This window comes from Mustela nivalis, assembly GCF_964662115.1.
Source record: "Mustela nivalis genome assembly, chromosome: 18".
In the NCBI taxonomy this organism is placed as follows: Eukaryota; Metazoa; Chordata; class Mammalia; order Carnivora; family Mustelidae; genus Mustela; species Mustela nivalis.
In genome coordinates, this window is record NC_139037.1 from 19,960,670 (window position 1) to 19,979,513 (window position 18,844).

The 18,844-nt window shown below is 44.9% G+C and overlaps 1 protein-coding gene across 1 annotated transcript in view; it reads left to right on the forward strand.

Moving 5' to 3' along the window:
* Positions 1-18,844, forward strand: part of CDH11 (cadherin 11) — a 148,303-nt gene that overhangs the window by 47,029 nt on the left and 82,430 nt on the right. The window contains exon 2 of the mRNA XM_082712175.1: positions 16,007-16,131. The gene's annotated coding sequence lies outside the window, so the exon portion shown is untranslated. The remainder of the gene's footprint in view (positions 1-16,006; positions 16,132-18,844) is intronic.

Genomic DNA, 18,844 nt, shown 5'->3' on the forward strand with positions numbered 1-18,844 from the left:
TGACTGACCTGTGAGTTAAGTTTCACAGGTGCCACTTTTCAGATGGGGAAACTAATCCTTGTAGAGTTGAGTCCCTTGCTCAAAGACATACATTTAATATATATGTATATTTAAGGAGGCTTCCCCCCAGGGTGGAGCCCCATGCAGGGCTTAAACTCATGACCCTGAGATTAAGACCTGACCTGAGATCAATAGTCAGACACTTAACCGACTGAGCCACCCAGGTGCCCTGACATACATTTAATTAAAATCAGAGGCAGGATTTGAACCCAGGATTGTGAGACCCCAAAACCTTCCCATGGAGATTATAGTCACAACTCCTTGCTTCCTTCCACCTCTTTCCTTCTGGACAGGTGTTAGCTTTTGTGGGCAGGAGAGTGCCCTATGTCCTTACCCACGCTTTCTGGTTTCTGGCTTAGTGTCCCCCTACCCCTGCCCCCGATTTTGCTGAGATATAATTCACATATAATGCAATGACTTGATATACATGTATTTTATGAAATCATCACCGCCATCAGTTTAGTTAACATCAGTCACCTCCCGTAGTTACACATTTTTTCTCTTGTGATGAGAATCTCTTGTAAGATTTACTCTCTAAGCACCTTTTAAGTATACAATACATTACTGGTTGAAGTCTCTGTTTATAGCTTAGTTTGACGCCTATGAAAATGTGGAGTACAGAGGAGCGTGTGCCCCCTAGAATAATGGAACTTTGAGCTTTCTAAGGCATTCGGCTGACTCACTTCCTGATTGTTTCAGTTGGAGAACTGAGGCTCTGAGCGGCTGGGAGATTTGGTCCTGGCGTAAGATCCTGGGCTTGAACTCAGCACCCCTGACGTGCAAGCTAGTTGCGTTCTTTACAGCCCTTTCTTTGATTCCTGGCTAATTTACTGTGGGCTAGGTGGCAAATCTCAAGGGATGTTCCTTGTAACTGTATCCAGGCTTGAGGTAAGAGCAGCCAGAATTAGGTGATGATGTCAGCTCATTAAGGCAAGGGTCTAGTTTTGTTCATCACTGGGTTTCGAATCCCCAGCACGGCCCCAGGAATACTGTGGGTGGTCAGTGGGAATGCCTTGGATGAAGGAACTGGGAGAGATGAAGGGGCCTGGGCCTCCAGGATAACCATCTCATGTTACCCATTTGGTAGCTGCTGACCTTCCTTCTTGGATTCTCCTGCACCAGAGGAGATTTTAGAATCAAATTGATGGTATCAGTATTTCAGTTGGCACGTCAATGATTCAGTCATTTTGTATCATAAACTGTTTTCCTCTTCCAATTTTGGAATGAATTAACTGCTTCTTTTGCATCTTGAAGCAGAGTAGTTTTCTAGTGTTTGCTTTTTTGTTTCGCTTTTGGGGGTTTTTGGTTTTCGACGTGGGGAGTGGTTTGGCTATATAGGAACGTGGGGCAGGTGCTCAGTCACCACAGCACAGGTTCACCTGGGGGGGTGGCTGGCTCAGAAATTTACCCTGCAAAAGAGATGCTTCTGGTTGCATGATGAGAATTTATAAAAGTAAAAATTTGTGTCCAGGGCTGATAATTCTTTTTTTAAAAGAAATTATGTAAGCAATGAGGAAGAAGTAAGGAGAAAAATCACCCACGGTTCATCCACTCTGACTCACTGTCCTTATTTTTCCCCTCCTTTCCAGTACTCAACTTGGGGATATTTTTGTGTTATTGTCACTGGAATAAAGATTTTCTTTCCTAATGAACGACATTGAAATGTCCAACATATTTTTCCACATTGCTTTACAATTTACGTAATTGTGACTTCGGGAAAGAACTGCTGTCCCATGCAGGGCGTGTCCTGTCTTACACACTTTCCTATTACAACAGGGCACTTTTGACTTTACAGGAATAGCGGGATATGATTTTTGCAGGGAATATGCGTGAAAAACAGAGTTGGATTGTAAGATTGGCCATAGCTGGAAGGCCCTATGCTTCTATCATAAAGTTATTCCATAAGAGTCTGTTCCCCCAGCTCTAGTGCCCGATTTCCCTAATGAATAAAGGATGCTTGAAATATGCACATAGAGAAACCTGGAATTAATCAATATCATGACTTTTTTTTTTTTTTTGTAATTTAAATAATTAGGATGAATTTAGGAAGCAAGCCTCTTCCCTCATTGGGAGAAGCGTTTTCCTCATTTCTGAAACTAGGTGGTGTTGAACCAGAAGGCAGGGCAACAAAAACCTTACAACTGTGACAGCTTAAGGAAAGCGAACCTGGTCTTTCAAGTTTCTTCCGGGTGGGGGGGAGAACAGGAAAGGCAGAAAACTGTTGAAGGGGAATCTCTGTGCTCCCTGGCAGGTCAACTCTGTTAGGATTAGTCCTTTAATGAGGTTACCGCGTTTGAGGGGTGGCCTCAGCAGAAAGGGGCTGGTAATGAGCCGACTTGGAAGAGGAAGGCTGTGAGAGCTTTCATGAACTCTGCTTGCATCACAATTTGGCAAGGTCACGGGAGAGAATCTTCTTGAGGCCACTAAAAATAGATAGTCTCGGAGATCCAACTGGGCTGTCATCTCTCTTTGTCTGCTCTTTAGTCACATCTTATTTGGGGAGATCTCTTCCTTCTCCACGCCCACCTACCTCCTTCGTAACTCTACATTTGCTTTAGATCAGCTGCCAGAACCCATGTGCCGGGGAGGACAGGGGAGGCAGGACATTTCGGGACCTCCTGCTCACCTGGCTGCTTTACCTTGCGCTTATATCCACTCTCCTTCCTTCTCTTCTTCCTTATCCCTCCCTCCTTTCCTCTGTTTTACCCTAACCTGGCCCCTCAATCCCATTCCGTTCTCTCTGCAAGGAGACGGCACTTACAAATACTCTACATGTCACAACTAAATATGTGAGAGGAAGAATAAATGAATGAAGGGTCAGATTTCCAAGAAGGCCGAGTTCCAGTGAGAGATCAGTGGAGCTAGGAAGGCTTCTGCCTCCCTTGACAGCATATCCCACTACTGCTCTACTGTCCTCTTCCCACACTCTGGTACCCCAGCCCCTCGTATGCCATCCCTTCACTTCACCTGTGTGTTCTGTCACTGTCTAGCCGTCTGTCTGTAGTGGTATACATCTGTCCATATCTTAATGTGCACATCTGTTCACATGAGTTTCTGTAAGAGTTCAAAGGAGCCGTTTAACTCTTAGATTGACTAGTTCTATTTTCCTCTGTCTTGATTCCGTAGATTTCATTCAGATTTTTGTAAATAAAATCTGACCCCAAACCCTAATATGTATAAAGTGGATAAAACATAGCTGTGGACTGAGAAGAAGTAGGAAGACGGTGGGGATCCCAGAACCTCCCCATCCTGGCCTCACTTACCATAGCTCCTGCCGTCACCTCTGGGGTACCCGGGAAGACTGTCTTGGGATCTGTGATGTCCCTCCATCTTCAAGACTGGGTCTCTGTGGTTAAGGTTTGCTGTAAATGCAGACGATTGCATAGTAAGTGCTCTAGGAGCTGTAACCAATGTGAAGACAGACTTTCTGCTTTTCACCAGCTCATGGGGTTTGGGGTGGCAGGCAGATGGCTGGGAACACGATTCCCTAGAACCACAAGGTGTCGGGGGCCTTGAGGCCTGAGGGACTAATGATGATCGTAAGCTGCTGTGTTGCCTCTCATCCTATCAAACCCTGAGCATCCACTCTGAGCTGGCCTGCATGCGCTGACTGAGGAAAAAGTCATGATCCATCTCTGTTTCATTAACCTTTTTAAATTTTCTGTGTCCTCTATTACTAGTTGTTGGCTGTTTATTCTTCTGTTCATTTTCTAACGCTACCGCGGGATGAACACTCTGCAGGGAAAGCAACCCTGTCTCCTACTCTAATGACTTCACCTGTATCTGGCACGTAGTAGATGCGCAAGAAACATTGATTGACCTGATGAGTGGTTGATAAGAGATGATGCTGTGATGATTTGAGAGAGAGAGAGAGGGAGTGTGTGTGTGTGTGTATGTGTGTGTGTGTGTGTGTGTGTGATGTTGAAAAAAGAAGGTGGGTTATTGGGAGGAAATAACTTGGCCAGGGCCTTAAAGGACAGGGAACATTCTTGAAGAAGAGAAGGAGAATGTGCATTCTGTGCAAAGGCAAAAGTAGGAGCAAAAAGTTGGGAGGTGTGAGGCATTATGGTAAGTTGAGCAAAAGTCATTCTGGGAAGAAGCTGCTCCAGGTGAGGCTGAAGGCCTGCTGGCTCCCTACTGAAGGTCCGGCCCTGGGGGAAAGGAAAGTGATGAAAAGGGACAGAAGTCAGAGTGTAGTCGGGGGTACCTGGGTTTTCACCCTGACAAGGGGGTACCTGGCTTGTTACCCATTCTCTGTGTCTCAGGTCTCCCCACTTTCCCATAGAGGTAATGGATGTTACCATTTGAGCAGAGGACCCAGAACAAAGCAAGGCTTGGTTATTATCCAACGCAGAGGAGACCAGACCCAGGAGCCCTTCAGTGTTTTGAAATCTGGGGCAGGCCAAGCAGACCCGTGGTTCAGAGAAAGCACGGAGCAGCATGTGGAGGATGGGCTGGTCCCCATGTCCTCCTGGGAAGAAGATGTTTCTCACCCCTCCCCCACCTCCTTCCCTCACCTGCTGGAGACTCAGAATCCTCACTGTGCTGGTGCTGCTGGAAGCTGCCATCTATTCTGGTTCTACGATGCGTACACTAAGGGTGTGTGTCAGCTGCCAGAGGCAAGGTCAGGGTGGTGGGAACCATGGGCTGAGGAACTGTCTGGCATCGGTCTCTGGAATGGAACTGAAGACCAGTTTTGTCTTCGTGGGCTCAGAATCCCTGTGCCTGGTTGTGTGTCCTTGTCCCATTGTGTGACACAGCCCCGAGAGGGATATGACTTCTCTGCCCGAGCTCTGCGTATGAACCTTCATTCAGATCACGATTTCACGCCGTCATTGCTCCTTTCCTCACTTTTACTATGGAAGGCGGTGCTTCATGTTTCCGTAGTGTCTACATCTTGGCAGGCAGCCCCTTCAACTTCCTTTGGAATAAAACTGGGTATTTGTAAAATGAGTGCACTGAATGATAGGGAGAGTCCAGAGGTAGAGTCTGTGCCCTGTGGGTTTTCAACCTAGTTTCTTCTCCATGAAGACCTAGATTCCTGGAGAGCTACTAGACTCTGCTCCCGCCTCCGTCACCAGGTCTGGACTGACCTTAGTCACTTCCTTTGAATTTCATTTCTGCCTTTGGGAGAGGGTCAGAGTCCTTCCTCACAGTTTTGACCACACCTGCCCAGCACGAGGTATGGGGGCGGATGCTGCAGAGACATGCGCTGCCGGAGCAGGGTCTGCTGGGCTCTCCTCTGCCCACTTGGGGCCTCAGCATCTCCATCTGTAAAATAATCATTGAGTCATTCATGGTTTTCTTCAAAATATTGAGGAACCACCCACACAGTTATTTACTTAATATTTTCTTTTGATTCTGTTTTTCTTAAATATTTTTGAAGCAAGCTATCCTTGATGATAGACTAGCACTGCTTTTGATAAATGGAGAGTAGCCCCAAAATTGATATAGCTAAAAGAAACAGTATAATTGAATCTTCTCTGAACCTGAGATTACCTTTTCTAAAAAGAGAGGTTTGTTCGGGAATTACTATAAATGGAGACTCTCTTTGTGGAGATCTGGATTGAAAGAGAATTGCCTACATCCTGACTCATAGTCATTTAATGCCAAAAATAATTGTAGTAATTTGTGGGAATCCTATCATGTCAGGCACTACACTTATTTCTTTAATATTTCTTTATATCAAGTCCTTATAGCTGAAAACTGATAAATTTTTGATCCTGGTGATGCTGACTAATAATATTTAATGAAAAGTAAATTTGTGCCAGCAACAACAGCATAATTTGTGCACATTATCTCATGGGTCCAAAGAATATCTATTTTATAGGTAAGAGTCCTAGCGATAAAACTGGTTCCCAAGTGGGAATGTGCCTGCCGGACCTGAATTCCACCCCCCCGGTAGAGGCAATGCTTACTTCCATCTAACTCCCTTGCTTGGCTCTCCCTCCATTTGATTACTGACATAACCACTTGGTTTGGCCCCTGGACAGGGTGTTCTGTCTTTCTGCGAGGTGACCAGATCATCTGGTCAAGGATTATGAAGCCTAGCTGTATCTGCTTATAGCCACCCCAGCAGCTAAAGGGGAGACCCCTAAAGGGAGACTGTATCCTGACAGTCTTCTGCACATGAAGCGTCCTCATAGAGATGGTCTTCATTATGGTGCCAGCTTGGGCCCATAAAAGACCATTAGAGAGGGAATGGTTCCTAGAGATCTCTCTAGCTCAGGGATCCCCTGGGGTGCTCTGAGTTCTGCAGGAGGATGGCAGGCTGCTTTCAGTGAGGGAACTGATTATTCCGATTATAGAATTCTGTAGACTCAGAAAAGGAAAGAAACTTAGTGACCATCAAATCCAACCCAGTACCTGATGTCAAACTTGATTTTGTAAGTTGTCAGGTAGGAAACATGTTTAAAGTATTTCCAGAGATGAGCAACCACGAAGTGAATTGTGTGTATGTGTGGTGTGTGTGTGGGTGTAGCTTTACACATTTACAGTATCAGACAATTACAGATATCAAAGCCAAGAAGGTATTAAAAAAAAAAACAAACTTGCTTCAAAATCCAGCCTGGTTTTCTTGGATGAAGTCATAAGATAGACATTTTCTTTTAAAGATTTTTTTATTTATTTGACAAAGATCACAAATAGGCAGAGAGGCAGCCAGAGAAAGAAGAAGGGAAGCAGGCTCCCTGCTGAGCAGAGAGCCCGATGTGGGGCTCGATCCCAGGACCCTGGGATCATGACCTGAGCTGAAGGCAGAGGCTTTAACCCACTGAGACACCCAGGTGCCCTAAGATAGACATTTAATAAGTGAACATTTCAATGGAAGATGTCCCAGAGCCTCCGATTCAAGTACTATTAATAGGACATTTGCCTGTCACTTCCCTACCATGGACCCAAACCCAGTCTAGAAAGATGACCCAACTCTACACAGCTGTTGATAATGCTATTTTTGTCATTATTCTTGGTTCTTATCAATGGAATTAGTAAAAGTAGACTTTATTTGTAATTATTTGAGTAGTAAAAAAAAAAAAAAGATGAAAACAAAAGAAGGCAAGATGTGGAACCTTGAGGGTGCATGTGCATCTAGGAGTCTGGGAGGTGAGTTCTGGGGGAACAGCCTAGATAAAGCTTTCTGTGGGGATGCTGATTTCTTGATATTGGCAGGTGAGTTTTCCCCAGATCTTCAGGAATGTCCAAATTTGTGCATACAAGTGAAGAATTTTATTCCACCAATAAAGAGCAGCAAGCTATAACTGAGACATTTTAATGGCCTGCTTCCCCTGCCGCCCCTGAATGAATCCGCTGAACTTAATGAGGCACAGTGAGGAAGCAGAGTGCCTAGACTCACTCGCTGGCTCGTGTCAGCCCCTCTGTAGCCAAATTCGCATTTGTGCCTGAAGAAAATTCTAAGTCATCACCCACTGTGGGCCTTCCGAAACGCTCGTACATAGGTAAGACCTCGGGATCTGGGACACAGTTCTTCATTCCCTAGCTCGACTGTTCCAAAGCTAACTGGGCGCCCTTAGTGTGGCCCTTGTAGCAATAGATATGCAACGGGCAAGAAAACACACAGGCTTTTTCCTTTGTGATGCTTAGGAACATTATCCGTGTGTCCACTTTCTATCTTAAGGATCAGGGTCTCCGAAGAGGTAAATAGCATTCTTTTTCCTTAGCTTAATTGTACATTGCAAAAGGGCAATCTGGCTTGATTTGGAGGAAACTTGTTTTTGTTTCTTGCCAAGCAAAATGGCCCCAGAGAGAATGCTCTCCTATTATAACGTCACCCGTTCCCACGGCTGTGGACAGCGGGGCTTGCTTTCTTCCCTTGAGAGGTAATAGCAAATTGTGACTCCTTCCATCAATCAGCAAAAACTGCTCTGTGTGTGTGTGTGTGTATGTGTGAATATTTCTTTGACTCTATGATTAAGGCATTTTTCAAATGCGTTGATTTCTTGGCTGTATGGAAGTTCCCCAATGTTGATAATCCATGATTTATTAATTCTTAGACCTTCAGTTAGATACTGTTCATCATTTCTTTGGAGGGGTCTCGTCCGTGGTTGCCCTTTCTCTCTCGCTCTCTCTCTCCCTGGATAATTCAGTAGTCTGGTAAAGTGATCTAGTCACTGGTCACTTAAAAAAAAAGAAAAAAATCACTGGACTACTTCTCTAAATTAGTGCTCTAATTTACGTCTGCAGAGAACAGCTGAGTATGGCTCTTGGATGAATTGCTTTGGTTTAAACTCTTATGTCCAAATCCTGGCTTCAGTGCTTTATAGCTCTGTGAATGAGGGCAAATTTACTCCACCTTTCTTATCGATTTCCTAGTTATGAAATAAAAAAAATCATAGTACCTGATGTATAAGATTGTTTCATATATGTGTATATATATATATATATTTTTTTTTTGTATTTCATATATATATATATGTGTGTGTGTGTGTGTGTGTGTGTGTGTATGTATACACACTTAGCCCAGGACCTAGCACATGACAACCTCTCAGTAAACGTTAGAAATCATCTTTGCTGGCTTGGATTAACTTGTGTCTACAGAACACCTGGCTCCCGGGGGTATAGAAGAGCTGAAATAGTTCTCATCGTGTGTACATGACTATAACCGTGCCCTTAAATCCTCAAAGATGATTAAATGCTTCACTTGGCATCTGAAGTATTTGGGAAATATCGATCACATTTTTCAAACTCAGTTCTTACACAAACACATGGATTTACCATCAGTCAGTCAGGAAGAACCTATTGGTTACCCAGTCTTGTTAATAGCCAATTGTTTGCAAAATGATAATCTATTTTTAGGTATAGATATTAACTGCTTTAGAAAACTAACGAAAACAGCTCAAGGCTGCGTCATTTGGGCCAAGTGAGGACATCATTACAGTCCTTAAAAAAAAAATTACAAATTATACGAATATACAAAATATATCTACTTGGTGTACTTTGACACCAAGTAGATAAAACAGGTAGATTTTCATTTAAAAAATTTTAAAAATACAGTTTTATGGTTGTTCTCCATTTAACCAGTACCATTCATCTATTTGTCCAATAAGCCATTCATCTATTTGTCCAATAAGCCAGGCTCTGTAGAGGGTTGGCCTGGTACTGACCCAGGCCAGACAAAAATGAGTGTAAGATATTACATCTCATCTTTCTGTCTTCGAGAAGCTCAATGTTTCCTTGGATGCAACATTGGAGGGGGCAGACAGACATCATAAAAAGGAGCTCTCCCTGGGGGAAGAAATGGAGAGGCACAGAGGTGCACGGCCTGCTGAGATCAGGGAAGAGCAAGCCTTACCTGGGCAGGAGATAAGGCTGGGAGCAGACCAGGGAGAAAAGCAGAAGCTGTGTTAACCAGCACAGACCTCTCCTGACCCGACAGGGAACCATTTAGAGTTTCCATATTGTCAGATTTTCGTTTCTTTTCTTCTTCTTCTTTTTTTTTTTTTTTTAAACGTAAAGATTGTTGTCCTTCTAGGAAGTGCTTCCATCAAGAAAGGAGTTTCTGTCTTTTCGTGTGCATTGCTGTCAAAGGCTGAGATATGTATTCGTTCACAACAAGAAGATAGATAAGCAAAATAAACTGCAGGAAGAGACATAAAGGTTCTGGGCATTTGTGAATGCAGGCACTCTGCTTGCTTTGTGTATCCCAGCGATTCTTTCTAGAACTTTACCCGCTGGCTGTAACGGACATCCCTGAAACCTTCCGGAAGCTGGGTTGTGTTTATTTTTGCTTGCTTGACACCTCTCCTTCCCCTCAAAAGGTTAAAATGTAAAATTGCTGGCATTCTAGGGCAAAATAAAATATACTCTCTTGAAGAAAGCCTCTTTATTTTACTTCTATTGTCAGTGTTCTCAGGTTCTATAACAGTATATAAACAGACCCCATGTATATTTGTGACTTTTATGGTAGATGTGCTTAGATTTCCCCCTTATTCTGAGGTTTTATTCCTTTTTTATTCAGGAAAGAAACCACCAAGGCATAGCGGGAAGGCAGAGCCTTAGGATCTGGGGAAACCTATGTTTGAATTCTTATTTTATGATCAGCTAGCTTTGGTGCATTGGGTAAGCTTTGGTTCCTTCTCTTCTAGGAGGCAGGAACCAAGTAAAACAAGCCCCTGCCAGGGCTGTGGGCAAGACTAATGAAAAGAAAATTGCATGTAGAAGCACCAAGGCCATGTATATGGGGGGTATGTAGTAGGTGGCCAATAAAACCGGAGCTTCCAGCATCAACGACTGTTGCTATGTTAACGGAGAGAAATCGAAAGGACCGACCACATCATTTGGGCAAGAAATAGGGATAAAATGTAGAGTAGCAGGAGGCTTGCTCATATGCTAGATGACAGTTTGTTTATTCATTTCCCAACGATATTACAAAGGCTGTGAATATTTATTTAGTTCTGCTCCCAATAGTCCTTCTAATAGGGAATTATTTGGGTACAACGAAAGACATTTGTAAATGCGGCTGATAAGACTGGCATTGGACAAGGAGTGTTTTGTTGGACACAAGAATTCTATTGTCCCCAGCTTCAGTTGTCAAGTGCCCGGAGAACCCAGAATTTATGGTGGTAGCACAATGGTCCTTTCAGGGCCCAGCGAAAGAGCTGTGAGATCCTGCTCCCCGGCTTTTCAGGGCTTCTAATCTTTTTATCGGGCCCGGACAATGCCGGATTCAGCCGCTGCCTGAGCCTCCTAACTGTCCATTGACCGCCAGGTATTGTGCGGTAATTACCATGGTGACAATGGACTCTCTCTACGCCCGTCCATCGGCGCTTTGGAAAAACGGTGAAGGTTGTCACTTTGTATTAGGGGCCTCCAAAGGCATGGCTTACTTAGAAAAACTGCTAAAGAGAAATAAAGATAATCGTGTTAAGAGTTTGATTTAAAGGGCCGCTGTGTCAAATCCATTTGGAGCCCAGGACGTCTTTTCGGATGTTTTCTTGGACTTACGGTCAGACGTGGGGGGTCATCCCCGTGCAGGCGGTGCAGAGTCGGCCCCTGGAGATTTTGCAGGAAGGCATGAGCTATGGGCAGCTGAGAGCCCTTCACATTCAGCCGGAGCAGAAGTCCAAGCTGAGCCCGTGAACTTTGAGGGATCCCCGGATTTCTTTGAGGCATAGCTTCTTCATCTGAAAAAGACTGATAGGGGAAATGCTTACAGATTAATACTCAGTATGTGTGATATATGATAGATACCGAATACATGAATACAAGCTCTGAATAGACGCTTGTACTTCTCCCAGAGGGCGTTGTGAATAGCAAATATACCATAGAAAGTAAAACTAAGTTTTAAATCAGGCACGATTTGTACCTTCGCAATCACAGCTACTGATTATTGAGTGCCAACCCCAAGTGGGGGTAGTGTGTTTATTATCACCGTTCTTGACAGTCATCCCGCAAAATAGTTGTTCTTACCCCCATTTTCTAGTGAGGAAACAGAGACTCAGGGAATTCGTACTTACCCCAAGTCAGACTAGCTCGGAAGGTGCCAAGCATGGATTTTACATCGAATGTCTCCTCACATTTGATAGCTGACTGCTCCTCACCCACCCTCATTTCTTTCCAAAAAAAAAAATTCAAAATCTATAAACCTGTGTTACAAGATGTGTTTCACCATATGGTTTGGAAACTTTGGCAATGACAGGAGAGAGAAACACCCTTGATGTCTATTAATTGGGTGTGATCATCCCGTCAGCAATGTCAGGGACACGTGACATGTACCATAGGAAGAAGCCCCTGTTCTAGCTGGCCCTGACTCCAGGGTGCCCGGAGTCAGCGACCAGCTGCTGCCCCTTCTCCCAGCCACAGAGCAAGAAACAGACACAGCAACATCACCAAAATGATGCGGTCTTTCCAGTACAACAGAAAAGCATATGGTCTTTGCTTGACTTCTTTGCCGCAACATGACAGTCCCAGAAACCTGGTATTTCATTTGTTTATTTAATAGTAATCTATTTAATCATAGTTTGTTTCTGTCAGCTCCCTACCAAAGTACTGGAAATTCCCTGTTGTATTGTTTAAGCAAATAAACAATTTGCTGAGCGCCTGGGTGGCTCAGTTGGTTAAGCGACTGCCTTTGGCTCAGGTCATGATCCTGGAGTCCCCGCCCCCCACCCCCACACTGGGCTCCCTGCTCAGCGGGGCAGACTTCTCCCTCTGACCTGCCATGCTCATGCTCTCTCTCTCTCTCTCTCTCCCCCTCTCTCTCCTCCTGACTCTCAAATAAATAAATATATTTTTTTAAAAAAGTAAAATATTTCTGGGCTAATGTATTAGAGGGATAGGCATGATTTACCCCAGGAAGCAGGTCTCACTCTGGGCTCTTAAATCTGGCAGGAGAGGAGTCTCCGTTTGCTCGCTGGTGATCCAGTCCGGTCAGGCTGTTTCCTTGCTCTGGGCACTGGGCACTTATGGCTTAGCTGGCTTCTTCATCTGTAAAATGGAGCTGTCGCTGTGTCCTTGGGCTTCCCTGCTCCCCTCAGTGACAGCTCTTTCCCTTTTCACCCGCCCGCCCCATCCCCTACCCCATGCTCTACCTACCCCAGCATTGCATGCACAGGAAGTGTCCCAGGATCCTGTTGATAGAGTCACTGAGGTGGGGACTGTTCTCATCGAACGCACGTAAACATTCAGCCCTGACCCTCCCCGAACCCAAGAACCACACGTGGTTGTTGTCCTTGTTCTCTGAACAATGGTCTTAGCCCATGGCTGGCGTGGCTGAAGTCCACATTCTTGAAGATGACCCATCCATGTACATCGACAAGTCGAGGCACTTGATTTGGAGCAGAGATCCTCAGAGAAGGGACAGCAGTGTGACTCGGGAGCCCAAGGGAAGCCTATGGACTTGCGTGTACTAAGCGCTCAGAGCTCAGCAGAAGATACCTGCCACAATCACACCCCCGCCCTTCCCTGGCTTTTCTCCTTGCTCTTTGGAGGCTCATTGAGGATTTCTTCATCCTGCTTGATACCCTGGGCTTCACAGTGTTCTTTCCCGTGATTTCTCGATCTCACTGCAGTCATCGATGGCATGATGTGTCTATACCCCTGGGAGGCTCAGTGCAGCTCTAGAGAGAGCTGGTAGAAGGCATGACTTATACTGGGAGCAGCTCAGTCATGGCACACAGGCCTTGAGAAAGGAAGGGGAGACTCTGAGAGTAGGTAGGGGTAGATGCCATGGGGCTAGGTTGGATTTCCATGGCTCAGAAGGGAACACAGGATTCCAGGTCTTGGGGAGTCATGAGAGAAGAGGGAAGATGAACATTCCAAGCAGGAACCCCAGTGCAGAAAGAGAAGACGGGCAACATACACGCACAGAGCCCTCAGACCCAACAAGCTCTCTTCCCATCCACTCTGCTGAAAGCACAGAAACGGCTAAGATTCCTTATGTCATTGTTTTCTTTTCTAAGAAGAACGGTGCAGTTGTATACCAACATTTTCCACAGAACCTACCTCAAATGTTTGCAGTCATCGGAATGCATAGACAATTCACCCAGTTCTTTTTGCTTTCCTTCCAAAGCTCTTAATTGTCTGTGCGGGCTTTTGGTGAAAGGAGTTTTATAGGGGATATTTTGCAGGGAGGTAAACAATTCGAGGCAAAGTGGGAGTTTAATTAATTTTTATGGATTTGAGAACTTTGAAAAGCACACTGGCTACAACAGCTACGGCTGTGTCATTAACTGACTGGATACCGGGGAATGCAGAGAGAGGGAGCACAGGCTCTCATGCCTGCACTGCTGAATTTAGGTCTCACCTTGGCTGTTATTGGCTGCACCCCTTGGGCAGAAGTCTTAGCCTTTGAATAGTGGGGTGAGATACCCAGGTGGGCTTATGACAACCAGAGTGGTGATAGACATTGGTGAGGCCGGGGACAGATGTCTGTTCCATTTACAGCGTACTAGATATCCCCTGCTGAGTAGCATACTGTCCCCAATTTAGCAGGTTATCACAATTCACCATTACCTTTTATAGTTGAGTTTAGTGAAATCATCTGGGTGGTTTTAACGTGGGGTCTCTCACGCTGTGTAGTCAGATGGCTGATCGCAGGAAGGTCTGACTGAGTTGGATGTCCAAAATGGCATCTTTGCTCACCATCTGGCACCTCAGCTTGGGTGCCTGGAAGAGAGAGATATGGCGGGGCATGTCTCTTTCTATCCATGCAGCTTCTCCACATGGCTGCCTGGAGCTGTCTCACAGTATGCTGGTCTAGAGTGTTCAGACTTGACATGACAGCTGACTTCTCCCAGACGAAGCCTTCCAAGAGCACAAGACAGGCTACAAGGTTTCTTATGACTCAGCTTCTGAAATCACAGAGTGTCCCTTTGCTTTGTTTCATTGGTGACCCAAGGACAGCTCAGATCCACATAGAAAGAGACCTGGGGCATGGATATCTGGGGAGTATGGTTCATTTGGGAGGGAGTCATTTTTGGAGACTAGTTCAACATGTAATATGGTTGCAAAGTAGGGTTCTTCATCAATTATGTGTTCTATGACTTGTCCATGTGGATTTTTCTCTGACTCCACGTTCATCTGGGAATAGCCCCATAGCTATTCTGTCCTCAACATCCTGGGCATAGCACATAGTACGACATTTTCTTGTTTTTGCTAGTCACCAAATCAAGATGTGATGGGCACATTTGAGATTTATAATTTATTTCAGTCCTTCACCAAGAAGGGTTTTTGCTTCCTGCTGTTGGTGGTGGTGTTTGTGGAAGGCATGGTGTGTAAGGAGGAGCTGTCGGAGGGAACCAAGATGAGATGAGGAAAAGTGTATTTGGAAACAAAAAGGAAGCATAATAAATAAAGTCAAATAAGAAGCTATCTCAGTTATTTCTTTTAAATATTTTATTTATTTGAGAGAGAGAGAGAGAAAGCAAGGAGGGGAAGGAACAGAGAGAGGGGGCGGGGGAAGGGGACAGAATTCCAAGTAGACACCCCTGAGCGCAGAGCCTAACATGGGGCTCAGTCTCACAACCCTGAGGTCATGACTTGAGCTGAAACCAAGTCAGACGCTTAACTGACTGAGTGACCCAGGTGCCCCAGAAGCTGTTTCATTTCTTAATGCAGGCTGGGTTGATCCTAGAAGGTAGAAGCCCTAGAGATGAAGGACGTTCAAGAAATCCTTTACGCCGTTGTGTTAGAGCGGTGCCAACTACCGTGTTCCCTGGTTCAGTGCCTCAGTTTTTGAAGGCGACAGCTGTTCAGACCCTCCGTATTCCTCTCTTCATTCACTGAACAGCTCTACATTGAACAGCTGCTCTGGGCTAGGGAATGTGTTAGACACTTTGGGAGATATGAAGATGAATCCGACCAGAATCCAGGCAGAACACAGCCCCCACGCAGAAATCCAGAGTGTGCTGTGGTGCAGGAGGGGGCGGAGAGAAATGTAGTCTTGATGAAGAATTGAGGCTCTGTCAGCCCAGGGCTCAGCTCTGCTGGTGTAGGGATGACATCTCCTATCACCGCCACCACCCCTGTCACTCTTTGCCCTTGAGACTGTCATTCCACGAGGCTCTGGCAGCTGCAGAACAGTGTTCTCCCTTGCAGAGGGAAGGTACCTACTTTGGACTTAGAATGAGCGTTTTCTCAGAAACTGGCTCCAAGAGTTGACATCCCCACTACGGGTTTGAATGTGACATCCGTAGAGTGGTGCAAGAAGTTGGATGGATGGCTGCTTTATCTTTTTATCAAAATACCAAAAACACATATATAGTGAGTCACATCACCTTTTGGTAGCTCTAAACCCATGGCAAGTTTTTTCCACTATTCACACAAGTGTGACAATTAGTTTACATCTTTCTCTCCACGCCTGGACTATTCTCCTCTAAGGGAGATGTCTATCTACACAACTGTGTGTCCCCAGTATCTAGGAGTCTAGGAGTGTGTCATTTCATTGACTCATGTTACCTCTGTTTAATAGCAATCCTTTTTCTTTTTGCAGAAATCCCTATATTTTCGGCTCAGCGACCCCGGGGTGCTTGTTCCAGTTGTCCTTTGTTGAGTGACCAATCAGATGGGTGGAGTGTGTTATAGAAATTGGCAGCAGGTATCCAATGGGTGAAGAAGGTAAGATGGAGCTACTTGACTATACAATGACTGTAGGCATGGAAGTGACCGCCAACTGGCCCCTCCCTCCAACCTGCCTTTGCTTAAATCTGCACTAAATGGAAAGCAGCGTCTGAGAAGGAAGTTGGCCTACTTATTTGGGCTTTGAGGGATGTGATTATTCCTTGTTGTTCTTGGGTTCTCTTTACTGAACACCTGTTACGTACCAGTACAAGGTTGATCATTTTTGTTGTTGTTTGGGTTTTTGAGGGGGAGGGATGACTATAGAAAAGTCAGAGGAGAAAGAAGGAACTGAAAGGCATTCTTTAGCAAAGACTCAGCTGGGAGGACTAAGATAATTGACATGTTGCCTTTTCCTCCTTTTCTTCTTTTGAAGAGAATTCTATAAATAAGAACAAGGTGACTTATATCCCATGGCCAGGAGGCTGAACCTTTCAGACCTCAAAAGGCAGACTGCAAGATCATAAGCCAAAAGGCTGATTTCAGCTGCGAGGCCCACTCTGCCACTCATATGCCCTGAGATTAATGAGCTCTTTTCTGGGCCACAGGGTAGCTGGACCTAGGGTCATTAACAGTTCTAAAATTTTAGGATTTTATGACTCCATTGATCTCCTCTATCTTCTCAGTAGTAACTAGAGCTATTTTTATAGGACACCCAAATATCCAGATAGAAACGCAAGAATCAATTCTAGGGGCATGACTCCCTACATTTTAGGGTTCTAGATCCATCTGTCCATAGGTCTATGGCTCCTCTCCATGGGGTAGTCCACCAGGAGCCTTAAATGCAGAGGCCAAATACAACTCACGGTTTTCTCCTCTCAACCCTCACTTTGTCCTGTGTGTCAAATTTCAGGGTAGCATCAAAACTCAGTGGGATCAGAAACATGGAAGGGGTGCCACACGTCTCTCAATCAGTCCCTTACTGCCAATGGCAGTTTATTCCTGTTGATTCCTACTGGTGCTACTCTGATGATCTCTGAAATTACTTTTTTTTATTTCTCTCTTCCCCACTTACTGTCATCCTCCAAACATTAGCCTGATCCTCTTTCTCCAAAGTTATCCCAATTGCCGCCGGACAGGTCATTTTGTCTCTGGGGTTACTTCTTCTCCAGCATGATATGCCTTCCATACAAATGCTAAAGAGTGTCCCTACATCCAGGCAGTATGTTACTTTCCCCCTTAATCTTTTTGGTGTCAGAGATCTGATTCCTTAGTAAGTGTCTAGGACCCCTTCAGGGATAAGGCCACTATTTTGCTGTCCAGACTCATCTCTGAGCCATTCTCTCTGCAAACCCAGCCCTGCCTAGACACATCCATTGTGGGATCCACTATAGGGCACACCTGTCACTTCCCCAATGCCCCATGGTCGCACTCTCTCTTCACAAGCCAACTCTTACTCACTTATATCTTAGCTTGGACCTCACTATCTTTAAGGAATTCTCTCCAATCCCTGAAAACTGAGCTATGGGTGTTTCCTAGACAACACATGGGTAGTCAGAGGTTATGTGATCTATTGTGATTTCGACAGAGGGTTATAACTGTTTATTTAATTACATATCTTCCTGGCTAGACCTGGAGGTTCTAGCCCTGGAGGGCAGGGCTTATTTGGGGGAGCACTGTATTCCTAGTGGCAACCACTGTATCTGGCCCAATGTAGGTTCTCAAAACATAGTTATCAAACATATCAATAGCGACTTTTAAGTATATTTTGAATAGAATATGAGAAGGGGAGCTAATGTTACAACAGAGAAAAGTCATAATAATGGCAGTGCTTAGTACACATCAGGGTACTTATTGAGTGCTTAGTACACATCAGGGAAATAAGATATTGAAAGGCATCACATCCCACAATCCTTGCAAAAACCTACTGGAGTGGGTACTCTAAATGTCCAAGATTTGCTAAGTGAGAAAACTGAGTCTTAGAAAAGATAGGTAACTCGTCTATGGCCATATTGGCATAGTTTTTATCCTCGGAAATTTTTATCTTTGAGAAGTCTGATTTTAGCTAAAGCTGATAGATTTAACCACTCCCCTCTTTTCTCTTAGCCCTGAATGAATCTGCTCTGTTAGGGACGAAAAAAACAAACCAACAAGTCAGTACCTGTCCAGGAGGCAGGCCTTTTTCCCTGCCTCCCACGCAAACTTCTGTGACAGAAGTGGTCGTCCCCTGTGACTAGACTCGTAAATCTTTGGTGATTTTCCAGGTGTTGTACCCTCCCATGTGAATGTGAATCTGTTTGAGAACACAATTTCAATTCGGGGAGCTCCCCGAACTCTTTCTCCGGTGCTCTGGTCCATGCTTGTTACAGAATAAACCGACGAATGAGAACGCTCTTCAGGGAGCAGAGCGGCACGTCCCTTCAGAGACACCCATAAGATCTGGAGTGTCTGACTGGTTCCTCTCAAATTAGCATATTTTGCACTCATTTGCTCTGAAGCCTGGTTCAGCAGATGAGACGTAGCTCTCATTTGCTCTGAAGCCTGGTTCAGCAGATGAGACGTAGCTCTCCTGTAGACATGTCTGAGAGTGGCGATCATCTCATTGCTGCCAAGCCAAATGGGTCTCTTCATTTCATTAGCCTTGTGAATTCTTCAGTAGAACACGCAACTGACATTTCCTATTTTTCTAGATAATAGGGACAATTAGAATGAGGTATCAATGAAGCAGAGTCAGAAGCTAAATAGAAAGTACTTGGATTTATCTTCTAGGAAA